Raw genomic sequence first — 25575 nt, forward strand, 5'->3', positions numbered from 1 at the left:
CACCTGGATTAAAGAGATGATGAGGATGGCACACAGATGCAACTGGATTTCTTTCATCTAGCCTACTTCAAAGGCAAGCAGATCCATCCATACTGCACCAACTGTGAGTGGCCTTTTTGAGAGGATGGTAGTTGGCAGGTTTGTCACCATTTTGCCATCGTTGGTGTCAAAGTGCCATTGACTTCCCTGCACAGATAGATGGTGGGATATTATTTCATATCTTCAGCTTTGTCACTCTTTTCAGGCACATCCAACAGAGTGGAAATCTGAGTCGAAAGGGAAGTACAGTTACTTTTGTTCTATCCTCTCTATTCTTAAAAAGGATTGGGCATGATTTATGTTTTTTTAAAGATTTGTTTATCAAGAACCATTTCTTTTTAATCTCAGGTTTCCAAAGGTCTGATCACTGTCTCTTGTCTTCTATTTTGTTGCCTAGTAAGGGAGACAGAATACTGAAACTGTGAGGAAATAACATGGGAATGGATGCTTGCATTCTAGCAGAGGCAGCTTCACAGCACATCACAGGATGACTTTGGGAGGTGTGAAATGATTTTCATGCTACATTTCAAGCTCAGCTCCAGTTCACTAGCCTTCTGCATCAGTTAACAGATAAATGTCATATGCTTCCACTGCAAAAATAGCAGTCTATTTTTTCCAACATAACCCTTATTCATTTAGTCTTTCTTCACTTGCTTCAGTTAATGTCGTATGGTTGCATGCACCCTAGACCTAGATTCAGCAAAAGAACTTAAGCATGTGTATAATTTTAAGCATGAGTTGTCCCATTGAAGTCCATGTAATTGTGCATGTGCTGTGCTGGACTGGGACCCTAATTGTTGCAGTGAGTGTTTGCTTTTTTCTCATGGTCTTCAAGTTTAATCCTCTATTACAGTGAAGAAGGTATTAGAGATGTGCTAGAACCAAGCTTCCCAGATCCAAACTTCTGCACTTGGGGGAAGAGGTTCAGATCCAGACCAAGTATTTAAACTCAAGCCCTGTTTCTGGTTAGCACATGAAGGACTCTGAATATTTAATGTTATGTAATTGCTTCATAATACAATAAGTGCTCTTGCCTGAAGTCTGTGCAGCATCTCATCTGGTATGCCTATTTCCCGCATCCAGTGCTATTTGGCTTGTATATAAATATAATTGACTTATTCCATCAACTGTGTTCCACATTTTCACAATTACCATTAGTAAAGAGATTTTGGGAGGGTGTGATTTCTGCTCACAATCTTCCCTATATTAAACTTTGGCTTGTGCTGCACATTACGCAGATATCCAAAAAGAAGCAAGCAAAATCTTTCAAATTGTATTAAGCTCTGTTAGGAGGGAAATCTGAATGGGATATGGCTCAGAATAGTACTTTGGGTGTTGAAAGCCACCCTCCCACAGACACCTCTTAGACGGGGTTGAAAAAGCAACATTGTGGATGAAAGAAATATTCATGTGAGCAAAATACTCAAAGTCTAAACACAACACAAATATTCTCACGTAACATGTTTGTGGGTAGTGATTGTTTCAAGGATTCTGACAGTTGTAGTCAAAGAAATAAATTACATAGTACTTGTGCTAATCATTGTGTATTATGCACTGTGAGTAAGACAGGCCAATGACATTTTAGATGGTTACCCACTGCTCTCAAAAACATTGAACACCGCAGCAGGTAAAGGGTAAACAAAGATCTTAACAGTGGGGGTATGCTTCTGCAAAGAACCAAATCTAAAATAAGTCCCTGCCATCAGCATTGCCTGTTCCCACGCATCAGGAATTAATACACACCAGTCTTTGCTACCATACTAGTCCACAAATTGGGCTACTCTTGCTTGCAGGACTTTGTCCACACTGAAATATTTCCTAAAAATTGCTCCATTGCTTTAGCACTGCTGCAGCTCTACAGATGCTAGCGAAGGTGGGAATGCTGGTGTAGAGAAGCCACTAGCAGTTTGACCATTGTGTTATCAGTGGTTCTCAGCCTGCGGGGGCCCAGTCAGCACAGAGATGTGGCCCATGTGACATCTTCAGTGCCACAGAGGTGGTATTGGATGCAGCCCACAATGGTAAATCAGTTGAGAACCACTGTGTTATCTAAACCTGCAGTGCTAGAAGAAACAGTAGTAAAAATGCCAACAGACAGTCTTTACTTTCACTCCTACCCCTGAAGGCCCTGTACTAATGCTGGGGCAATGGGATTTTCAAAAACACTTCCTTGTAGATGTAGCCACTCATGACAGTCCTTTTTTTTGTTAGGGAAACTTTCCCTCCCCCATCCACCACTTGCTTCTGGGGTAAAATGACCGGAAAAGTCCCTTTTTATTCAAGGGCCCTAGCAGGTACATTGAGACCCTGCTCATAGTTACTGTTTTATTTGAGACAATGTGTTCTCCCTAGCATACCAGCCTAAAAACCCAAGCTTTCATCCAGCTGTGGGCCGAGAGTAACCCTTCCTTGTATTTTTTGCTACTCATTAGTTTGTCAAAGGGCCATCTCTCCAGACTTGGTATCTTATCTTGGGCAGTTATTACAGGATTAGCCTTTCTACTTTCCTGATTCCGGGGAAGTCTGTTAATCCCTTCCTGCACTGGCTAGGTATGAATTTGCCATAAGTATTTATTGCTACAATCATTTTCTCATTATTTGGAGCTGTTCTGTGTGGTCAGAATGGGCATCAAGGGAGGAAGGTTCAATGCCCATTGAAGGGTGAGGGAGACAAAAGGCTCATTTGTGTGCATTTCTTGACCAGCTCTGTGGGTCTTGACTGCATAGACAAGTGAAGTCCCTCCATGTCCCTCCCAATACTTTGTCCAATGAAGCCAGCTTACCTATAGACGCCGCAGTGCTGCCATAATACAGTCTTTTTGTAAGTATTTCCTAAGCAAAGCTCTGGAAGACTAATGATCTACCAGTTGGTTTCCTTAGGCATTTTGAACTCTCTGTTGGGAAGACCAGCTGTATTGGTGTTTAAAGATGCACGTGAAAAGGGAAACCTTCTTTTGAAGTGCACTACTTGTATTCACCAGAGAGCAGTATTGCTCAAAGGGTGATCCAACAATGTACAGCCTTCCATGGAATGACAAAGCTCTTCCCTCAGACAAAGAAGAAAGAGAGTGAAGCTGGTGCATTAATTCAGGGAACAAAGAGGAAAACAATGTGCCCACTGCATTCTATCCAGATGAACTGAAAATATAAAAACAACAAGGAGTCTGGTGGCACCTTAAAGACTAACAGATTTATTTGGGCATAAGCTTTCGTGGGTAAAAACCTCACTTCTTCAGATGCATAGAGTGAAAGTTACAGATGCAGGTGTCAGTATATAATGCCTGCATCTGTAACTTTCACTCTATACATCTGAAGAAGTGAGGTTTTTACCCACGAAAGCTTATGCCCAAATAAATCTGTTAGTCTTTAAGGTGCCACCAGACTCCTTGTGGTTTTTGTAGATACAGACTAACACGGCTACTCCCTGATACTTGAAAATATAAAGGCCAAGGAAAGATTTATTCTTCTTCTCAGGGATGAAACTCCACTATCCATGCTGGCCTGACAAGTTAATTGTTCAGGTACGTTCAGCTGAAGCGTTCTCAATAAAAGCACAAACTGTGTATGCATACAGAAAAACTAGTGAATAAATGCAGAATGCTCTAGGAATGCTAATCTTGAGCAATGAAGATATAACAGGTTGTCAATGAAATAAGCTTTGAAGAGATGTTTTAAGAATAACTAGGGAGTTAATTTCCATCTTGATAGTCACTGATTTGCTGTATCACATTTTTTTTTTTAAAGCAGTCGTTGATTTTTGGTGCCTTCATTTCTGAATGCCCAAAGTTGATTTTCAAAAGTTCTCAGCACGCACAACTCCAGCTGAACTCAATGGAAGATACACGTGCTCAGCATCTAAAAAACAAAATATCCCTCCTTCCCGTCCCCCACAAAAAACCTGACCCAGGTTGGATGCATATTTGGTAGCTACTATTGAAAGCATGGGCCTTGATCTCGTATAATATCCACTAGCTGTACTGTGTTCAAGAAATTAATATGAGAGGACCTGAAGCTTCCTGTAATCTTCATTTTCTTCTCTCTCTCTCATTTTGGGTTATTGTCCGATACTTGGAGGTTGGCTACAGACACATGCTGAATACCAACTACGTTCTTTGTAATAGCCAAAGTGCAGTCTGACTATGAAGTGCTCTGTGTGCCTTGAAAGCTTGTCTCTCTCACCAGCAGAAGTTGGTCTGTGTAAAAATGGCATTCTGGAGTTTTAAGTTTGTCTTTCTCTGAGTGAGAGATCAAATACACTCAGTTTATAAATTAAAAGAGGAGTTTTCATAGTGGCATTATATCCTTCCAGTTTTGACACTGTTCCCATAACGAAATAACTAGTCTTTCACAAATTATTTTAACTGAAAATACAAATAATTGAAATAAAATTAATACATTTGATACAATATAATCAAATTTATTGAAAGCTAAGCTCATCCCCTGCCTGAATTGTATTACTGATGCTATTAATATGCACCTTGCTTGAAGATTCTACAGTTAGACTTTGTTAACAATTCGGTTGATGATACATGAGCCAAAACTGAATCCAACCCTCTTCCGCTTGGTTGTATTGGCTTTGGGGGGGGGGGGGCAAAAGCAGTAAAAACTTATTTTAGTCACTAAAGTCAGCAGATATGACTCAATCCACAAAGAGAGCAGATCTCTATGGAGCAAGGACGTGTTATTTCTACAGTCATTTTTCTGTTCATAACTAGATTTAAGGATTGGGGGAAAATCCAACATTAGAGAAATGGAGCATCTTTATAGGTATGTGCTAAGCCAATGGGAGGCAAACGATTTATTGTAAATAGTGTGAAGCAACATCCATCTCCCTTAATGGAAATGTCATGTGTGCATCTGTTTTAAACATCCAATTTAATAGAAAGAACTTAATGCGAATGTAGGAACAAAATAAAAGCGGGATCACTCACACACACGGTGTTTCCATAGCAGAGGCTGGCGCTAAATCCCAGTTGGTTTGTATAAACTGCTCCTTTACATGCCCAGCGCAAGAGCAGACTAGACTTTCCATTGCACGTTCCCCCTGTGCAGGATTGGTGCGGGCAGGTCCACCCCGGCTCTGAGCAGCCCCTAGCAGGCAGCGAGCTCTCTCCCGTGGGAAGCACCAGCCTCGCTCCATTGCAGCGGGCCTCTGCTCTGCGCTCGCTCGCGCCTGCACTCAGGGCCGGGGCCGACTGCTAACGCAGGTGCCAGGTGCGCCAGGCTGCTACCACATACCTGGAGCGGCCGGCGCGGCGCGGGGAGCCCGGCCCAAGGGATGCTCGGCGGGAGCGCGCGGCCACTGGTGCACGTTCTCGGAGCCCGGAGTCTCCTCCCCTCCCGGTCGGGGGCCCGCCCCAGCAGCAGCAGCATTGCATAGACCGGGACTGCCAGCAGCCACTTGCAGGGAAGCAGTTAGGTGAAGGAGGCGGCTGGCAGGGAAACGTTTCCTCCTCCGAGCGGGCGTTGAGTCTGTTTGTCCAGCAGCAGATCCATCCTCAAAGCAATGGGGAAGGTTGCGCTGAGCGGGGCGCAGGCGGGCTACCCTGAGGCAGAGACAGCAGCCCCAGCTTGCAAGCAACGCGCCTCGCGGGCTGCCTGTGTTGCCTCCTCCTGCTCCCAGCTTTGAACCTTTTGTTTTCTCCAGTCGGGGGGCAGCGAGCTGCTGCTGCTATGTCGGGAAAGTTCCAGGAGGCATCGGATCAGGCCAGGCTTTTGCTCTGCCGGGATCTGCAAGGCGCGGTGTGTGTTCTGAGGTGAGACTTTGTTCTCTTCCTAAACACCTTTCTGCCAGCTGTTCAAACCAAGTGGATTGCTCCAGTTGCGGGTGCGGGAGGAGGACGGGGGCGGGGGGTGGATCATCTGAATGGGAGAGAGGGGAGAGGTGAATCCCAGAATTGTGCTGGGGGTTTTCTTTTTTCTGGAGAGTCCTGCACAATTATCTCAGGTGCATTTTTTTTCTTTAACTTACAGTGCGGAGACATCTACATGGAAATCCATTCACTTGACTAGTTCTCTCGTTTCTGACTGGGGCTGAGCTAGGAACGCACTGTTTCTCCCTGGCACCTGGTGCCCTTTTACTCAGGCTGTTGTCTCTAAGCAGCTAGGCCATTTTAGAAATCTGCACCCTGAAGAGTACTTACATTCCTGGGCCCCAGGGCAACTGGCTGTCAGGCCCAATTCAAGCTGAACATAATCTCTAGCCAGCCGTCCAGGTGGGAAAAATCCGCTTCATCTTCAGGCTTTATTCCAGGAGCCATTTATCAAGCCATTAATTAATAGGCAGAGTGGTTACTAGGGTTTTATAACAGTCTTCAGCAGTTGCACTGCTGCAGAGTTCAGCCAAAGAAACTGACTCTTCTTTCCGAATCTAAAGGTGCTAAAAAGTAGAGGTTTTGTCAGCCATGAGGTAGGCGCTTTAGGTTTCTCACACACAAATCTGCACATGAGGCCTTTCCATTTCTTCTTCTTTTTTAAGTGTTTCCTTGTCTGGACCCTCAAATTCTGGCATTGTTTTATATCTGCTCAAACTTGGCCATGAAACATGTGCCTTTTATAATGGTCTTTGGCCTCTTTGCAAAGGTGCTGAGAACATACAGTCCATGTTTTTTCTTGTATTGCCTGAGTTGTGGGCTTGTTCTTTATAGTGGTTGCTAAATAAAAACTGTAGTTCAGTATGTGATCCAAACATGAAAGCTCCCTATTATCCTCTAGGAGTTACATTCATAGTAGATATTTAAAGGGTTGAATGTCATCTCTTATCTTCCATTACCTTTTTAATAGTGATTCTTTACAGTTTGGTTTTATAGCCTATACAGTATCTATATTTCTCTATTTTTCCTTCCAATTCTCTCTTTTATGTATTGTCTTATTATCACTTTGTCTGCAGAAATGCAAATTAAATTGGGTGGCTGGGGTCTGAGATTTTTGCTTTAAAATATATTAAATAGATTTCAAATCCAAAATACTTTCTACTAGAGGATGCATGTTATTTATTGCCTAAGAAAGGAATATTGACTTGTGAATTCTTGGACTGTGAGAACTGCAACATTATCTATCTAGTTATTTTAGGATTTTCTGTAGTTACCTGCAGTGTTTTGTATCTACGATCTTGATTGTGCAAAGTTTTTTATTAGACAAAAATACTAACATACACTCATTGATATATTTTTGATTGAAGAGTGACTCTTAGCCAAAAAAGTGCCCCATCAGGTTAGAACAATTTTATTTGTGGGATTTGTGTATACAATGCAACTTTGTGCATAGCATCTTTCATACATGACTATACAAGACACTACAATTCTACTTACTGAAACATTTCATAAAGATATTTTTTGGCAAATCAATTACGGTATAATTGTTTCCCCATGAAAATGGAGTGAAACAAAGGAATATATGTGCATAAAGATATAAGCAACATCTACATTCCCAAAAAATGGGGCAGAAGATGTGACAAGCAAGTTGTGTGGGTGGGTGAGGGGAGTGTCAAAAATTGTTCATTTTTTATTGAAGAATGAATGTTTAAATACTGGGAAATATATTTTGTACAATGCATTCTTTGCTATTGTGAGGAACATATGGTACATAGCTGATCTTATAGCAGAGAGAATAAGAATCTGATATGAGAAACAATTTCTCAGATTAAACAGACCATTTCTGGATATCTGTTAAAAGCTGTTTTTCAAAAAAGCAGTTACTTGAATGGGAAAAACCAAGCATTGCCAGCTCTCCAGTGTGTTTTGCTTCAATGTTTGCAAAGTGTTCTACTCTCTACTATCAGTGATGTCAGGTTTAACACTTATGTTGTCAAGTTCCCAGGGTCATATTAGACTAAAACATTTCATTGTAACGAACCTGTCTACAGAAGCAGATTTGACACTGACCAGTGGTATTGAGGTTTATTATTTTTTTTTATTCAATGTGATCATCTTTGAATAATTTTTGCTGGTTTCCATAACTGAAGTTGAATTTTTGCACTTATACTATCCCACATCAGAAACCCAGATGCTTTGCTTATGTTATTAGACAGTGTCCTTATTATTATAGTGTGTGTCAAATGGAAAGCTGCCTTTGTAAATTGAGAAAATAATATGAATCATGAAAATATTAGTGGATCATATGCAAAAACTGCATGTGAACAGCTTTAACTAAGCAGGACAAAACTGACAGGCGCATACTCATTTCCCATTATCTGCTCATCTATTAAGAGATGTTGACACTTTTCATAAGGTAATGGCTGATCACATTGTTTTCACATTTAATTCCTGTGCCACTCTGAAAATCCCCCTTTAATAATAAGTGTAGATGATGTTTAGAGGCATAGCATACTATGTACACATTACCACTTATGTTGGTATAACTTATGTTGCTCGGGTGTGAATAAGCCATCCTTTCTCCACTCCCCGAGTGACGTAAGTTGCACCAACTAAGTACCAGTGTGGACAGTGCTATGTCAGCAGGACAGCTTCTCCCCCTGACACAGCCATCACCTCTCTTGGAGGTGGGTTTATTATGCTGGTTTATTATGCTGATGGGAGAGCTCTTCACCAGATATACGGATTATCACATGCTTCTTAGTGCCTTATTTCACTGGTAGAGGTTTTGCGTATTCATTTCAATCTATATTACATTCCACTGTCTTGAATAAACAAAAGATCTTAATTGGGTAGAATGTCTGCCAACGTACTTTGCCTTTGCTCATTTCAGGCCACATTCTGGTACCCTTATCCATGTTGAGTAACACCTTGCTCAATGAGTAGTCCCATTGATCTCAGTGGGCTCAATTATAAGTGACCTAATTCACTTGCATAGTGGGCATAAGGAAACCTAAGCTTCTCCCTCATTCGCTTGTGTTGGCTACCCACAACATCAAGTTATACAGGAGAGTTGGGAAGAGCAGCTGTCTCTGTGATGCTACTCTTCTCTTCTGCATAGGGGGCCAGGCAGGGAGTGGGTAAAGGCTTGACTCCATTCCCCCACGCCCTCACCTTATGCACTGGCCAGTGCAGCAGAGGCGGAAGTAAGCTGTGTCAGGAAAGGGCTGGCACAACTTCCTCCTTCCACTCCAAATTTGCTTCTCGGGCAGACCCACTGGGCTAGTAAGGTTTTATTCAACGTGAGTAAGGGTATGAGAATCCAACCCTGAGCCTGCCAATATTCTTACAGCAAGGCCTTTTATTTAAGTGCAAGGAACACTTTCAATAGAACAGTTTTTTTTACTCGACGGGAAATTATTTACTCTGCAACAACTAGCATGACACAATGCTTGGGCTAAATGGCTCAAAGCTGGTTTTAGAGTAGTTAGCATGGCTGAAGTCCAAGAAGCTTTCTTGATACACTGGTCCTTTTCCATCAGAATTATGAACAAATCTTGGGCATGTGAAATCAGTCTGGAATTTTGTAAATATGCATCTTACTTCTTGGTTCAAATCTATGGTGTTTTTTGGATTCTTGGTCTCATCTTGGTTCTACACTGTGTGTGTGCACCGTATATTATGTTATGGGGGTTTTTTGGGGGAGGGGGAGGAGATTGGGAGGGAAGATATCTTGATGTGTCTAGATAATAGTCCTAGCTCTTACATAGCACTTTTCATCAGAAGACCTCAAAGTGCTTTACAAAGGAAGTCAGTATTATTATCCTCATTTTAGAGATGGGAAAATAGAAATACAGAGAAGTAAAGTGACTTGCCCATGGTTAGCCAGCCAGCCAGTGGTAGAGCCAGGACTAGAACCCAGTAGGCTACAATGCCCCTCAGGAAAGCAATATATTTTAAAAAGCATGTGTAGTTTCTTTGTCTGTGTGCCAAGGGCTATAACAGGGATGGGCAACCTTTGGCACGCGACTCGCCAGGTTAAGCACCCTGGTGGGCCGGGCTGGTTTGTTTAACTGCCACATCCGCGGGTTTGGCCGATCGCGGCTCCCACTGGCTGTGGTTTGCCGCTCCAGGCCAATGGGGGCTGCGGGAAGCAGCGGCCAGCACATCCCTCAGCCCGCGCCACTTCCTGCAGCCCCCATTGGCCTGGAGCGGCAAACCACGGCCAGTGGGAGCCGTGATCGGCTGAACCTGCGGATGCGGCAGTTAAACAAACCAGCCCGGCCCACCAGGGTGCTTACCCTGGCAGGCCGCGTGCCAAAGGTTGCTGATCCCTGGGCTAAAACTACCATCCAAATTAGTAGTACAACTAAGAATTTAGACTTGCTACATACTTTCCTCATGTATTGATGAACCTGAATAAAGAAGAACGTGGATGAATTACAGTGATATTTTAAATGTAGGAAATAATTCAACAAGGAAGTCTGGTGACATTGTAAAACACAGTACATATGTTTTATACATTATAAGTCAAGACCCCAAGACTAAACTAATTCCATATAACATTTTGTAATATGAGGGAGGAATACTATTTAACACTTCGTTAGTAAAAAGGGGAAGAGCAGGGACATGAAGCTTTTAATCACTTAGGTTGCAGTTCAGGAAAGTACTTAAGTACGCACTTTAACTACACATTGGAACACAGCAAGTGCTTAAAGTAGTTTCTGAAGTCCCAGTTTAGTCATTCCATGTAAATTTACTTGAAAGAAACCTCATAAGATCAGTGGTGGCTTTAGACTTAGTGGGGCCCTGTGTGCCGCTTCATTTTTGGGCCACCCCGCTTGGGACCCAACCAAGAAAAAAAACATTCTCTCTTATCTTCCCCCCTGTCCCCGGTTTTCATTCTTTTTTTTTCTTCATCCTCCTCCTATATTACAAGTAATAGGAAGTAAATGAAAATAAAGTGGGGTACCTTGATTGGGCCGGGGGTTGGGGTGCAGGAGGGAGCGTGGGGGTCAGGCTCTGGGAGGAAGTTTGGGTGCGGGTTCTGGGTTGGGGCAGGGAGTTGGGGGGGTGGTGCTAACCCCTCTGGCAGTGGCTTCTAGGCGGGGGGACAGGGGGTCTCTGCATGCCGCCTCTGCAGCTCCCATTGGTCGCAGTTCCCAGCCAATGGGAGCTGAGGAGTCGGGGTGGGGGCAACGCATGGAGACACCTTCCTCTCCCCCCCCCCCCAAGGGCTGCATGGATATGCCAGCTGCTTTCGGGAGTGGTGCGGCACAGAAGGAGGGAGGCAGCATGGGCAGGGAGCTGCCTTAGCCCTGCTGCTGGCATGTCTCTGCACGCCCCTTGGGGGGAGGGGTGCAGCGGGTCTCTGTGTTCTGTTTGGGGTGGGGGCAGTGCATGGAGCAGCCTTCCCGCAGGGGGGGGGCCCCGCCAGGGGCATGCAGAGACGTGCCAGCAGTTGCTTCCGAGAGTAGTGTGGGGCCACCGGCCACGGAATGCAGGCAGCCTGCCTGCCTGAGCCCTTCTGTGCCGCCCGCCGGGACTTGGGGGCAGGTTGTCAGATGAGATTTGTCCTGCATTTTAGGGGGCCCCCTGTCATTGGGGGCCCCGTGCCACAGCGCTGTTTGGTTTCATGGTAAATCCACCTCTGCATAAGATACAAGCATATGATGTGTCTCAGTATTCAAATATTTCAACACCTTTCTTTTCTGAAACATAGTTTACTGTCTAAGGCCCTGGATTCAGTAAGGTATTTCAGCACATGCCTAATTTGAAGTATGGGAGTAGTCCAGTTGACTTCAATGGCACTTTTTAAGTATCTTCCAGAATTGGGTATAATTTGTTGCCATAGATAGATAGATAGATAGCACACACACACATAACTGTCAAAATAAACATTATTAAGATTGCAGAGTCAAGCACGCAAATGTTAGGCAATGCCAGAATTAAGGTTGCCTGTATTCTTTTAACTTAGTTTTTGTGTGTGTAATTCCTAGGCTTTCTAAAACGCATACTGAAAAAGCAGAAATTCGATCATGTGGCATCCTATTGACGCCTGTGTAGTTGACATTCGTAGCGTTTGAACCTTGAACCACATGCAGACTTGTGCCACTTAAACTAACAGATGGATAGCAGTAGTAGATAGTGAAATCCACTTGTAGAATGACAGATATTTGTTGGCAGCAGAGGAATGGTGAGACTCCAAAATCTTGAATTCCATTCAAGGATCTGGTGGGAAGTGTGCTCTAGTGGGTGCAGACTTTTCTGCCCATTTCCCTCCCAAGTGTGACCCGTCCTCCTTGTCCCCTCCAACCTGTCTCTTCCCCACATCAGGCTCCTCGTCCTACTACCATTCTCCTTGTCTATGCAGTCCTAGTTTTTTCAGGTTTCTCATCCCAGTCTTCTTGCTCAGCCAGTCACAGTTCACCTGAAGCTCCCATTTCCAGCCTTCTTGCCTATCCGGTCATAGTCTTCATCCCAAAACACCTGCTTATATCCCTCCTGGCTTCAGGCCCAGTCTCAATGTCTCCACAACTTCCACTCCTGGTCCTTTCCCCCCGTTTCTCTAGCTGTTCTGTCTATTCTCCCTGTCTGCATTGTAGGTTTGGCTCTTTTTCCCCCTCAGCTTTCAAATCAGGCATTATCCTTCTCTGTGCTGCCTGGGTATCATCGGGGGGTCATTGAAAGCACAGGAGAGACTGGCTCCCTGCTCTCAGTTCTGGTGCCCAAACCCAGCAGGGCCTATAGCAGCCCAGAGGTATAATTTCAGGGAAATTATACTCAGTCCTGGGCTGAAGCAAAACCAGTGTGGAGGGAATCTTGGGAATTTAGCTGCTAAATTATAAGAAGTCTCTACTGAGCATGTGCAAATGGTGACTTTTTTCCCCCACTAAAGGCTTATAGCTTGGCCAAATCTGGGTGGATTTTCTTGGTGAGAGCAAAAGGCACATCACTGATGCAAAGGCCAAACCCCTGCCAAGTTTAAAATGCTTGCTTCAAAGCATGGTGACATGAGAGCTTTTCAAAGGACAGGCTGATGGAATTTTTTAATATGGTGCCCTCGGGGAATTCTGTGCCAAAAAACTAAAAATTCTGCGCACAATATTTTAAAATTCTGCCAATTTTATTTGTCAAAATAACAGTACATAATCACACCATTTTCAATTATTTTGGTAATTTATTTCAAAATACCTGTCAGCAAGTATGTCTGTGACAATACAGACACACACAAAAATTCCTCCAGGACTAGAGAGTTAAAGAAACCTCTCTGACAACCCAGTTCCTGTTTCTCTGCCCCCTTTTCCTCCCCCTTAGAGTCCAGCTGGTGGGCCAGACACTCATAACCTCTTCTCCAACAGAGCCCTGCCAATACACCTGAACCCCTATTCCCCCACAGACTCACCTTGGGGCCCCCCAGCCCAGATACTCACACTCCCTCCTCCCCCAGAGCCTAGCCATTGCCCCCACTGTGCAATGCAGAATTTTGCAATTTTCCCAGGAGTAATATGGGCAAAACAACATATTTTTCCTTAGCCTTTTTCTTGGAAGTGGCTGAACTATTTTCACTGAAATTTCCCCAGAAATATTGAGTTGGTTTTTTGTTTTTTTGTTTGGCAAAGTTAAAAGCAATTGAAAACAGGGTTTTATAAGGGGAAGTATCTGGCCACCTCGATAATCAGCAGTGCTAACAGCCCAGCCTATAAAGTTACACATACAAAACTGTGTTAAAAGAACATTAAGGTTGCAAAGTCAAACACACAAAAGTTAGGAAAAATGCCAGAATTAAAGTTGCTTGTGCAACCTTAATTCAGCTCCTTTGTGCTTATGCATTATGATACTCAGGGCCAGATTTAGCGGCAGGCAACTGCCTGGGTGCTGTGCTATTTTAGTTGTTAGCATCTTATATGATGGGGATAAATCATGCATACAAATTGTGTATCCGAGTCGTGAAATGGGCTACAAATGCAATAAAAAATAACGTATTCAAAAGGTTAACAAATTGGGGTTGGAGGGGTGGGTGCTGAAGATGCTCCTCGCCTAGGACGCCATTTGGTCTTAGGCCGGCCCTGATGATAGTCTTTAATTACATGATTACATGCTATTTTTCCACAGGATTCCTTCCTTATTCAGTGCACAGGATGGGCAGTGTTCACTTAATGAGCAGCTACTCCATATTTTGTTTTCTCCTCATTGTTCAGTGTGCGGTCCCATGTCTTATGTGCTGCACACTTTTCAAACCCTGCTCCGAAGACAGAATTATTCATTTCATCATTAATTTTCTATAGTGTTCATCACTATAGTATCAGAATGCTTTGCAAACGTTAATTAATTTATCCTCTGAACACCACTGTGAGGCCAGGAGGTGGTATTATCCACATTTTATGATGGGAAGCTGAGGTACAGAGAAATTAAGGTCAAAAGTGTCCACTAATTTAGGGTGCTCAATTTGAGTTACTTTAAATTCCAGAGAGAAAATTTATGCAACAGATGTACAAAGAAAAAAGCAGATTTTTATATGAAGATTGTAAAAATCATATCTTTTGACAGCTGAATTGGATAGACTATAAAAACTATTAGAGTAGTTTATTGCTTTAGGATTTACTATATTTCATAAAATCACACCTTTTTGAGCATCCTTTAAAGTTCTGTTTTTATAATAATGAAAAAGTATGTGATTTCTCAAAAGTAATAAAGACACTTTTTAAAAAAGTGTTGAAAATGATTCTGAAATAGAAAAATTGAATTTTGTTGCTTAACCTGCAGAACATCAGGATTTATTTAGTACTTTAGCCTTATTCCATTGAGCCTTGTATTCTATCAGATCATTTAGGTTTAAAGTCTTCAGTATTATTTGTCACTTTTGAGGTTTTTCTCCCAAAATCTGTTTGTGATTTTGTATGTTGTTGACAAGAGTTGGTGTGTGTGTATATAGGTGTGTCTAAGTAGGAAGCTATTCAATTGTGTTGTCCTGCCCTGGATATTGTTTGTTATAACTTCTTGTATTATAAAAAAAAAATGTGTGTGTATGTAAGTACACAAACTCTCTTTATGGTACAATAAGTTATTCTAACTTATATTTTGTATCATAATTAACAAAAAAACCCACCAAAAACCCTCCTTGAAGCATTTAAAGAGTGCACTCCAGTGCATGCTTGCACTCAATCTCTCATCAGAGGTTTGTGTGTGTGTGAAGTAAGTGCTTTAGAAAGGTATATGTAGTAACAGCCCAGGAGATGGAATTCCTCTATTCACAGAGAAGAATCAACACATTTAGTGGAAATGAAGAGCCTCCGTCCCCAGAATGCCATAACTCTGATTTGAAGGACTCACCATTAAAGCTGAAAAGTTAGTTTGGCCTCCAGGACCACTGTGGGTTTGTCTACACTAAGGCCTTGGCTACACTGGCGCTGTACAGCGCTGCAACTTGCTGCGTTCTGGGGTGTGAAAATGCCCTCCCCTGAGCGCAGCGGGTACAGCGCTGTAAAGCGCCAGTATAATCAGAGCCTGCAGCGCTGCAAGCTATTCCCCTCGGAGAGGTGGAGTATGTACAGCGCTGCGAGAGAGCTCTCGCGGTGCTGGCGGTGTGACTACACTTGCACTTCACAGCACTGCCGCGGCAGCGCTGTGAAGTCCCGAGTGTAGCTAAGGCCTAAGGAAACTATGCTGGCATAGCAGCATCACTGATCATGACTTAAATCAGCAAGCAGGAAACGTTGATTTAAATGATCATTTTCAGTCATGTTTTCAATTGTACTTTTTAGTTATTTTCTTAAAGGTTGATCATCATTGGTTGGTAATCATTAAAAATGTTGATTTGCAATTAAATATAGCCTTTGTACTAAGTTTGGTGCTTCTTTTTGCTAACAGGAGAATGTGCCATACCTATACATGTATATATTTAAGCAATGATTTACATTCATTCAAATTCTTAATTTTTACATTTTTAATTAATTAGAAAATGATGAATGATCTATTTCTTATTGACTAGATCATGATTGATTTTTTACTTGTGATTTGTCAAGTTCTATTTGGATGGAAATCAAAAATGCACTAAAACAGCATTTTAAATATTTTTATTTAAAAAATACATTAAATATGCTAAATGCAGAAGGGGGAAAAAGCTTATCAAAAGTTTTGCATTGAAAATTGATTTCTTAAAGGAAATATCTGTTGTTAATCAGTTAAACTGATAGTTTCCTATCCTCATGGCCTTCTAGATTTTAGAACTGGTAGATTTCATCCTCTCACTGACTTTTTCAACTCCCAGTTGGTTTCTTAACTATGAATGGACTAGTCATTGAACTGAACTAGTTGAATAAACTGAAATGAAGAAAATGTTTTCTATGAACCTGCAGAAGAGACTGCTGCTGTCACAAAGTGGATTAGGCATGTCAGCAAACTCTGGTTCCAGGTACTAAGCCAATGACTTCTACTAGTTCAGTGGTTTGACTTTCTTTAAACCTTGGCAACAAATGTATTGTTTATAATTTTTTTAAAATCATTTTAATAGCTTCTAATGAGTTTAGGCCTCCACGTAGATTGTCAATTTCAAATTTATTTTTAAATAGGTTTATTAAAAAAGTTAAACAAACCTGTGTTTGATTTAAAAAAACGTATTTTTTAATGTTATCGATTTTTATGCACTCTGTGTAGGAACACCATCACTTCCTCGAATTACAGTAGCTACATTAATGGAAGCATTCTTCCATCAACATAACTGCATCTACACTGGGAGTTAGGTCAATATAGCTTATTTCGGGCACAGGTGTGGATTTTTCACACCCCGATCGACATAGCTATGTTGACCTAACTTTTAAATATGGACCAGGTTTGAATCTTTGGAGTATCTGTTGAGGGTATGTCTAGACTAGAAACACTATAGCGTTTCCAGTGTAGACATTTTATTACAGTGCTGTAGTAAATCCACCTCTCTGAGGCCTGGTCTACACTAAAAAGTTAAATCAATGTAAGCTGCCTTGCATCAGCCTAGCTGTATGCATGTCTACACTTGATGTAAGCACTCTCGTACGGCGACACACTTACACCAGCTCCTTGAGCCATGGTTGATGTAATGAGGTGACATAGCATGAGTGCAGACACTGCATTACCCATGTTGTCCCTAAAAGTCCTTCAGCAGCTGTCCCACAATGCCTGACAATGACCACTCTGGTCACAAGTGTGATCTCCACAGCTCAGGAGTGACCGAGACTGGAAGTTTCCCCTCTCTTTCTCTCCCCTCCCCTTCCCCGCCCTCCCCACACTTTTAAAAAGCTCTCAAATGTTTGAAAGGCTTTTTCCTGATTGTCCATCTTACCGAGCACATTGAGCAGCTCTCCCCTGTTGTCTGCAACTGCCCAACTGACCATGCCAGCTACACGCTTCAGATGCACTCTGGCCTGGAGTTGATGGGAGCTATTAGATCTCCTGAGCCTGTGATGAGAAGAGGCTGTGCAGGCACAGCTATGGACCAGCCATAGAAACATGGACATCCATGAGCAGATTGCACAGGGGATGCGGGAGAAGGAGTACAACAGAGATCTTCAGCAGTGCCAAGTGAAAGCGAAGGAGCTGTGGCAGGCATATCAGAAGGCTTGGGAGGCCAACAGTCGGATCTGGTGCTGAGTCACAGACAAGCTGCTTTTACAAAGAGCTGTATGCCATAGTTGACGGAAACCCCACCTGCACCCCACAGAGCATGGTGTATATCTCCAAGGAGCCGGAGTCACAGGCCCTTGCCTTGAAATAGGACAAGGAGGAGGAAGAGGAGGAGACTGGGGAGCATATGACTGGAGGGGGGTGGTCCAGCTATGCTACAAGACAAGATCTGTTTGAGACTCCACCACAGTCCAGTAAAGCATGGATGAGCCCGATGCAGGGGAACAAATGTTGGGTAAGTGTGTAAATGTATTTTCCATTACAATGAAGTACTGATGATGCCCCCAGCTTAGCAGGACACAGCTATTGACTTTTCACTAATTTAATACTAGAAGAGGTAGCAGTATAACTAGAGAAGTAGGTTTATCTGCTTTTTGTTCTCCTGTGGAGTTAGGTGTGGGCAGAGAGGTATGCGGCGCAGTTTGTTTATGTATGCAGGGATGTCCCTCGGGGATCTTGATAAAACTCTTATGGAGTTTCTCTGTAGTCCTTTCCTGAAGGTTTCTACAGATGGCACCCCTATTTCTTTCTCCGTGGTAGGACACTTTCCTATGCTGGTCAGCAATTACTTTGGCAGTCACCATTGCAGTCAACAGGCTAACGGCATATAGGCCCTGGCGGTTTCGGGATGCCAGCAGCAGCTGTATTCTTTGTGCCTTTAGCACCCTCAGGAGTGAGATATCAGCTAAAATCACCACTGCCTGTAGAAAATGGTGCCAGTATTTAGTACCATTTTCCTCTACTCATGACTTCATGCAACCGAGCAATTCCCTTCTCGTTTCCCTCGCCCCTGACAGGCCATGCTCACCATGGCTGGTGCAGTGAGTGGTGCGGTGCACAAGCACTCCAAAGCAGAAGTGTCCTTAAGCATGTCTTATTTAAAACTTTAGGGGAGCAAGGGAAGGGAATTCTGAAATCTTTACTTTTTCTGTTTATTGTGACTATACTTACAGTGGTACCTCTGTGTGTTTCATCTGTAGCTGCTGCTGTTATGACTTTGAGGGGTTCCTGCTCCACACCCACACAATGCCTTAGCCAGTTAAGGAGGAGAAAGAAGAGGACTTGGGATGACAAGTTCAGCGAGATCCTGCAAACCAGTGCTGTATCAGACCATGAGCAGAGGGCTTGGAGGGGGAACATTGCAGACTACATGGAGAAGGAAAGAGCAGACTTGAGAAACTCTCAGCAGAAAGAAGAGAGGGAGATGAACCATCCATAATGGAGCTTTTCCAGCAGCAAACACAGCTGCTGCAAACTCTTGTGGACCTTCAGGTTTAACAATCATGGGCTCATCTTCCTTTTCAGCCTCTGGAGAACTCCATTATAGCACCTCCCTATGCGCCCCTCAACATTCCAAATGGAATCTGGGGGTGCATCCCTACGCCTGCCGTTCCACACCAGGGGACAATTGGGACAATCACAACTTCACGTACACTGACCTGTGAGAGCAGTGGTTGCTAAAATGGAAATCAATATTCTTAAGCTTGGTTTCATAAATTTATTAAGTTTTTAATGTACTTCCTTTTAACTTGCGCAGAATTTTTTGCAGTTAGTCAATAAAATTCTATTGTTTGGAAAATAATTCATCTTTATTAGCTCCCAAAATATGCTGCAGAATGCCTAGCAGTATTGAAAGCATCCACTTCCTTGTTGTACAGTGTGACACAACTCATAGGATCAGTAACAAACACAGTGTAATGATCATAAATGTACAGCAAGCGCCACAAAATTAATAGGTGCATTGACAGTGTTACATTCATGCATGGGCACCAAGTACCTCAAAGTTGCTAACAGGCACTAGAACAGCAGGGTGAGGTAGAACACAGTACATCACAATTCATTACTATGACTCACTATTAAGTGCTCTTTCAAAGCCTCCCTGAGTTGGATAGCTCTGCATTGAGCTCTTCTAATAGCCCTCGTGTCTAGCTTTTCAAATTCACCAGACAGCCGCTCCACTTCCACTTTCCATCCCAGCTGCAACATTTCCCCCTTTGCTTCACAGATGTTGTTATGCAGGTCACAGCAGGCAGCTAGAACCACTGGGACGATGTTTTCATTCAGATCCAGACTGGTGAGTAAACAATGCCAGCCTCCCTTCAATCTAGCAAAAGTACAATCAACTATCATTCTGCACCTGCTGAGGCAATAGATTAATTTTTCCTTGATGCTGTCAAGATGGTGGGTGTACAGCTTCCTGAGTTAGGTAGGCTGGGTTTCCCAGGATCACTGTTGACATTGCAATAATCACCAGTGATAATCCACCAATGGGGAAAGAAAGTTCCTGCTTGTAGCTTTCTGTACAGTCCTGTGTTCTTAAAAATGTCAGCGTCTGTGGCAAGGTGGTCTGGTGCCAAAATAGGAATATGAATTCTGTCTATTGCTCCACTGCAGTTCAGGAAATCCATTGCTGCAAATTCATCCATCTCAGATTGCTGATAGTCACAGTCCTGCATAGCAGGAGATGATTAATGGCCCTGCAGACTGGGATGGCAAGGGCCCCCTTAGTGGATTTTCTACCATCAAAATCATTTCCCACTGACTGGTAGCAGTCTGGTGTTGCTAACTTTCAGAGTGCGATTGCCAATTGCTTCTCCACAGACAATGAAACTCTGATTCTGATGTCCCTGTGCTGGAGGGCTGGCGCAAGCTTTCCATATAGATCCAGGAGCATGGCCTTGTACATCCAAAAGTTCTGCAGCCACCACTCGTCATCCCAAATCTGTATTACAATGTGATCCCACCAGTCAGAGCTTGTTTCTCAGGCTCAGAAGCAATGCTTCACCATCTGCAGCTGCTCTGTGAATGCCACCAACAACTTGAATTGGCTCTCGCTGTGTCCCACATCAATCTGTCCTCCACAGAATCATAATGTTCCCTTCTGATTCAGTGGTTCTTGTGGGTCTACAAATACTGAAGTATTGTGCGCCCTGTGCTTGCAACACTCATGACAATAGTGCAGAACTGTGCAGGAGCTGTATAAAATTAAAAATATAAATTAATGAAGATATCCTATCTCCTAGATCTGGAAGGGACCTTGAGAGGTCAATCAAGTCCAGCCCCCTGCCTTCACTAGCAGAACCAAGTACTGATTTTGCCCCAGATCCCTAAGTGCCCCCTCAAGGACTGAGCTCACAACCCTGGGTTTAGCAGTCCAATGCTCAAAGCACTGAGCTAGCCCTCTGTGCTTCTGTCAGAGATGGTGGACAGTGAGGAGGGCCAGACAGATCTGAGAGAGGTGGGTTTTCTTTTTATTTATTTGTTATTTATTTTTAAAGGTGCAAAACTTATGGGATATAGATGACATTATGAGATGGAGAAAGTTGCATGCTGGGAAGTTGACTCCTTGCTCTCAGGCAGCCAAGCATGACTCGTTTCTGCCCCCCCCTCCCCCGCATTGCCAAAACTTCCCAAAAAGTGCACTGGACAGTGGTGAATTGCATGCTGGGGTATCTACCCATGGTGTACCACACTGTGCATCGACAGAAGTGCTTCTGGTGAATACGCATAGCACCAGTGCAGGGAGCCAAGTATCACATGTGCAAGTGATATACTAACTGTGGTGACATTGTATTGGTGCAACTTGCATCGGCAAAAGTTTGTAATGTAGACATGCCGTGAGAGGCGGTAGCTAGGTCAACAGAAGAATTCTTCTGTCAGCCTTGCAGTGTCTACACTGGGGCTTAGGTCAGTTTAATTACATTACACAGGGCATGACATTTTTTACATCCTTGACAGATGTAGTTAAGATGACCTAACTGTAGAGTAGACCAGCCCTGAGACGCCAAATGTTGTTTGTGATGTGAAGGCGGATGTCATCAATACTCACTCACCTCGGCTTGTTCAGAGTGTTTATGAGAGCAGGGAAATATACTGTGCCTAACTTGTAAGAGGGCAGGCAAACCTTCTCTCTTTACCCTGAGATGTTTCCACTGCAGTTACTATGTGGACACCTGTCTACCGGGAACTGGACTGTATCCATTCACTCATTTCACATAGACTAGCTAAGAAACATCAGTTCGTAGCAGTGTATGGGCAATACTGACCCGGGCTGGATTTATTTCTTTACATTTATTTAAATTGTCTATCCAATCAAGCTCTAGGTATCTGTACAGTTATCTTAAAAAATACACCCCCAAAATCCAAAAAACTGAAGGAGAAATAGCCTTACCATAAATAATTCTGTTGCCAAGCCACCTCATGTCTATAGCCTGGTTAGTTCTATGATAAGCCTGTATTACATTTAATAGCTCACCATATATAGCACCAGACTCCAACTTCCTCAAACTGCTCCTCCCAGAAAGGCCCAAGAAAACAAGTGAGCATTGTAGTGCATCCTGAAGGCTGTAAAATTTGAGCTCTGTAGAATGAAGATGAAGGAAGAGTTCTAAAATTGAAAATCCTTCTTGGAAAATGACCTGTCAGCATCTCTCTCCCTTTCAAGCCAAGGGACTGTCATCTTGAGCAGCTCTGCTGATTGCAGTGAGAGGAGTGGGATTTTTCAGGCAGCCCAGTGAAAGACTGTGTATCCCGTTATCAATCCTCCGAGGCATCCGGTTGATCAAGCCAGTGTGTAATTCCTCCCCCTCCTCTAAGAATACCAATAACTTTTTTGTTTTATTAGCATACTCAATTATCATAGTGATTACACACTTTAAAATATAAATGCCTTTCTAGCCTATTTGTGATATAGATGAAATATGGTATTAGAATTTAGCTGTGTGCAGCCAGATGGCTTATATAGTGTTGCTAAGGAAACAGACTATGAATGTAGTGGTAGCTGAATGTCCCCAGAATCTCAGACTATTTGAAGCTGGTATTTTTAACCCAGGTAGGCAGATAGATAAAATAGATACAATTATGAAATATTAATTTCCTGGGTTTTACATTTCATTAGTTTTTATTGCTCATTTATATTTACTAAAGGTACTTGAATTCCTTACTGTGCCAACAAAGGTACATGGGGCACTTCGCTACAGTTTACAATTAAATGATAAAATAAAATGCTAAGAAACTACAATAAAAGATCTACCATAAAAAGAATCATCAAAACTGTTTGATGGATGGGTAAAGATATAAAGACCAAACAGCGGTAGGGTCCTATGGAAAAACGCCTTTGGGGGGGGAGGAGAAGTTAAGGTAATTCAAGTGTGGAAGAGCTAGAGCTACCAGTGAGGATGATAGAGGGATAGGCTGTATCACAATTTGTTACTATTTGGTCTTCATAACAGCCTGTCAAACTACACTCCAGACAGCAGCCCTGCCCAGGAAAGGAGTCTGATACCTTGTTGAAGGACTATCATTGAGAAGGTATCAAATCTGCAATCTCAGGCCATCGACTTTGACTCTCAAATACTGGCCTACCTCCATGGAACAATATTTTTTCTTCATGGTGGTGTGTATGGTTAGGGGAGAGGATGACAGAGAGAGAGAGAGACTGTCCTTAAGAAGCATGCTGCTGTGAGCATCATCGCATGTCAGAAGGACTTGCTGGAGAGTGAGAAGGCAGGAGGGACACTGCCTTGCCTGAAAGGCTGATAAACCTCAGACCAGGGGTGGCCAACCTGTGGCTCTGGAGCCACAAGCAGCTCTTCAGAAGTTAATATGCATCTCCTTGTATAGGCACGGACTCCGGGGCTGGAGCTACAGGTGCCAACTTTCCAATGTGCCGGGGGGGTGCTCACTGCTCAACCCCTGGCTCTGTCACAGGCCCTGACCCACTCCACCCCTTCCTGTCCCCTCCCCTGAGCCTGCAATGCCCTCACTCCTCCCTCTTCCCCCACCCCTCCCCGGAGCCTCCTGCACGCCATGAAACAGCTGATCGGGGGGTGCGGGGAGGGAGGGGGGGCACTGATTAGTGGAGCTGCCGGTGGGTGAGAGGCGCTGGGAGCAGGACGGCAGGGAGCTGATGGGAGGCTGCTGACTATTACTGTGGCTCTTTGGCAATGTTCATTGGTAAATTCTGGCTCCTTCTCAGACTCAGGTTGGCCACCCCTGCCTCAGACTCACTTAATTAAAGGGTGGGATCAAATTTGGGGAGGGTTCCTCTCCGTTGTCTGTTATTTTTCAAAGATCTGTAACTCTTGAATGCTTTTAAGAGTAAAGTCTTTGTGGTTAAGAAACTCCTTGGGTAAGCTTCTGTACCTGGCTTTCCTGACACGTTGTCCCCAAACGGCTTGAATTACTGCTTAGTTGGAGTTCTGGGGGAGTGTGTGTAAGTGACTTGGTGGACTCAGGAGGCTCTGCTTGTAAGGCACTGATTTCAGAGTCTGGGGTGGTTGGTTTGCAGAGTGTCAAACAAGGGGTCTGAACCTGGGAGCGTGCCCTATAGACCCAGCACTAGAAATAATGACTAGACTCTGCTCAGACCCAGTTGGCTTGGAAGCACATGGGATCCAGCAATTAGGTGCACTTGCAACAGACTGGTGACTGAATCGGGCCAGGTTGTAAGAAGGCAGTACACCTCTACTTCGATATAACACTGTCCTCGGGAGCCAAAAAATCTGATTGCGTTATAGGTGAAACCACGTTATATCGAACTTGCTTTGATCCACCGGAGTGCATAGCCCCGCCCTCCCGGAGCACTGCTTTACCGCGTTATATCCGAATTCGTGTTCTATCGGGTCACGTTATATCGGGGTAGAGGTGTATAAAAAGAGAGATGATACTAAATGCGCCTTTAAAACGCTTTTTGAAAGGCTCACCTTCTTTTAGCTGAGACCTACCTCATTAAGGCCTCCATCTTGCAGATATTTATACATGTGCTTAACTTAAAGCGTGTGAATTGTCCGTTTGATTTCATGGGGAGTGTGCCCATGCTTTCACACATGTATGTTTGCAGGATGGCAATCTGATTCTGAGAATAGATGCTCCATGGATGGACTGAAGGGGATGGCGGGGAAATGACTTAACAAATCATATTTGTCTGAAACAGGGAAAGGTAGCTAGGCCTCTTCTCTTAGCAGGCATCTAATATAGTGCTGATTGAGCCTGTGGAGCTGGGGACGTGGCACTGGAGGCTCCTGCAGAGATTGCAAGAGTAGATTTGAAAATGTTTGTTGAAGAATTAAAAATTATTGGGGCTGGTCTAGCAAAGGCAATCTGTGAACTAAAATATGAAGTGAAGGATTTGTGGGAGAGTCTCAAGTATGTAGAATTTGTTGGAAGATGGAATTTCCATTCTGCAGGAGATTCTGGACTCTTCAGAATTAGTTTGCATTCTGAATTGGAACAAACTTTCTCATGAATTAAAAATTCTGAAAAAAATTGTTTGAGAAACATTTAAATGTTTTCTTAAATAAGTTAAAACTGTTTCATTTTGATAACCTCAAAACATTATTGTATTAAGTGTGTGTGTGTGTGTGTGTTTGTGTGTGTGGAGAGAGAGTTAAAACAAAATAAAACCAATTTTAACCTTATCAAAATGAAACATTTTAACACAAAATGAGTCTAAATCAGTGTTTCCCAAACTTGGGATGCTGCTTGTGTAGGGAAAGCCCCTGGGGGCCGGGCCGGTTTGTTTACCTGCCGTGTCCACAGGTCCGGCCGATCACGGCTCCCACTGGCCATGGTTCGCTGCTCCGGGCCAATGGGAGCTGCTGGAAGCGGCGCAGGCCGAGGGACCTGCTGGCCGCTGCTTCCAGTAGCTCCCATTAGCCCGGAGCGGCGAACCGCGGCCAGTGGGAGCTGCAATCGGCCAGACCTGTGGACGCGGCAGGTAAACAAACCGGCCCGGCCCGCCAGGGGCTTTCCCTACACAAGCGGCGTCCCAAGTTTGGGAAACACTGGTCTAAATGAATAGTTTTGATATAAACGTAAGGAGAAAGTCAAAGCAAATCATTTCTACTGTCTTAGGCTTTTTTTTTTTTTTTTTTAAAAAGACACGTTCCCACAAAATATTTTTATTTGTACAAAACTTCATTTTTCAATGGAAAACTGTTTGCATTGAAAATGTTTTGATCAGCTATACAAGTATGGAATTGCTAGTAACCAGCTAGACTTCTGTTATGGCCAGAGTTAGATAAGTGTGTCTAACTGAAACAAAGAAAAAATAATTAGAGGATTA

At 43.4% G+C, this 25575-nt stretch overlaps 1 protein-coding gene across 1 annotated transcript in view; it reads left to right on the forward strand.

Moving 5' to 3' along the window:
- The first annotated feature begins 5414 nt into the window (after positions 1–5414).
- Positions 5415–25575, forward strand: part of GPR63 (G protein-coupled receptor 63) — a 40879-nt gene continuing 20718 nt past the window's right edge. Inside the window, exon 1 of the mRNA XM_034766011.1 lies at positions 5415–5795. The gene's annotated coding sequence lies outside the window, so the exon portion shown is untranslated. The remainder of the gene's footprint in view (positions 5796–25575) is intronic.

This window comes from Trachemys scripta, chromosome 3, assembly GCF_013100865.1.
Source record: "Trachemys scripta elegans isolate TJP31775 chromosome 3, CAS_Tse_1.0, whole genome shotgun sequence".
NCBI classification, from domain to species: domain Eukaryota; kingdom Metazoa; phylum Chordata; order Testudines; family Emydidae; genus Trachemys; species Trachemys scripta.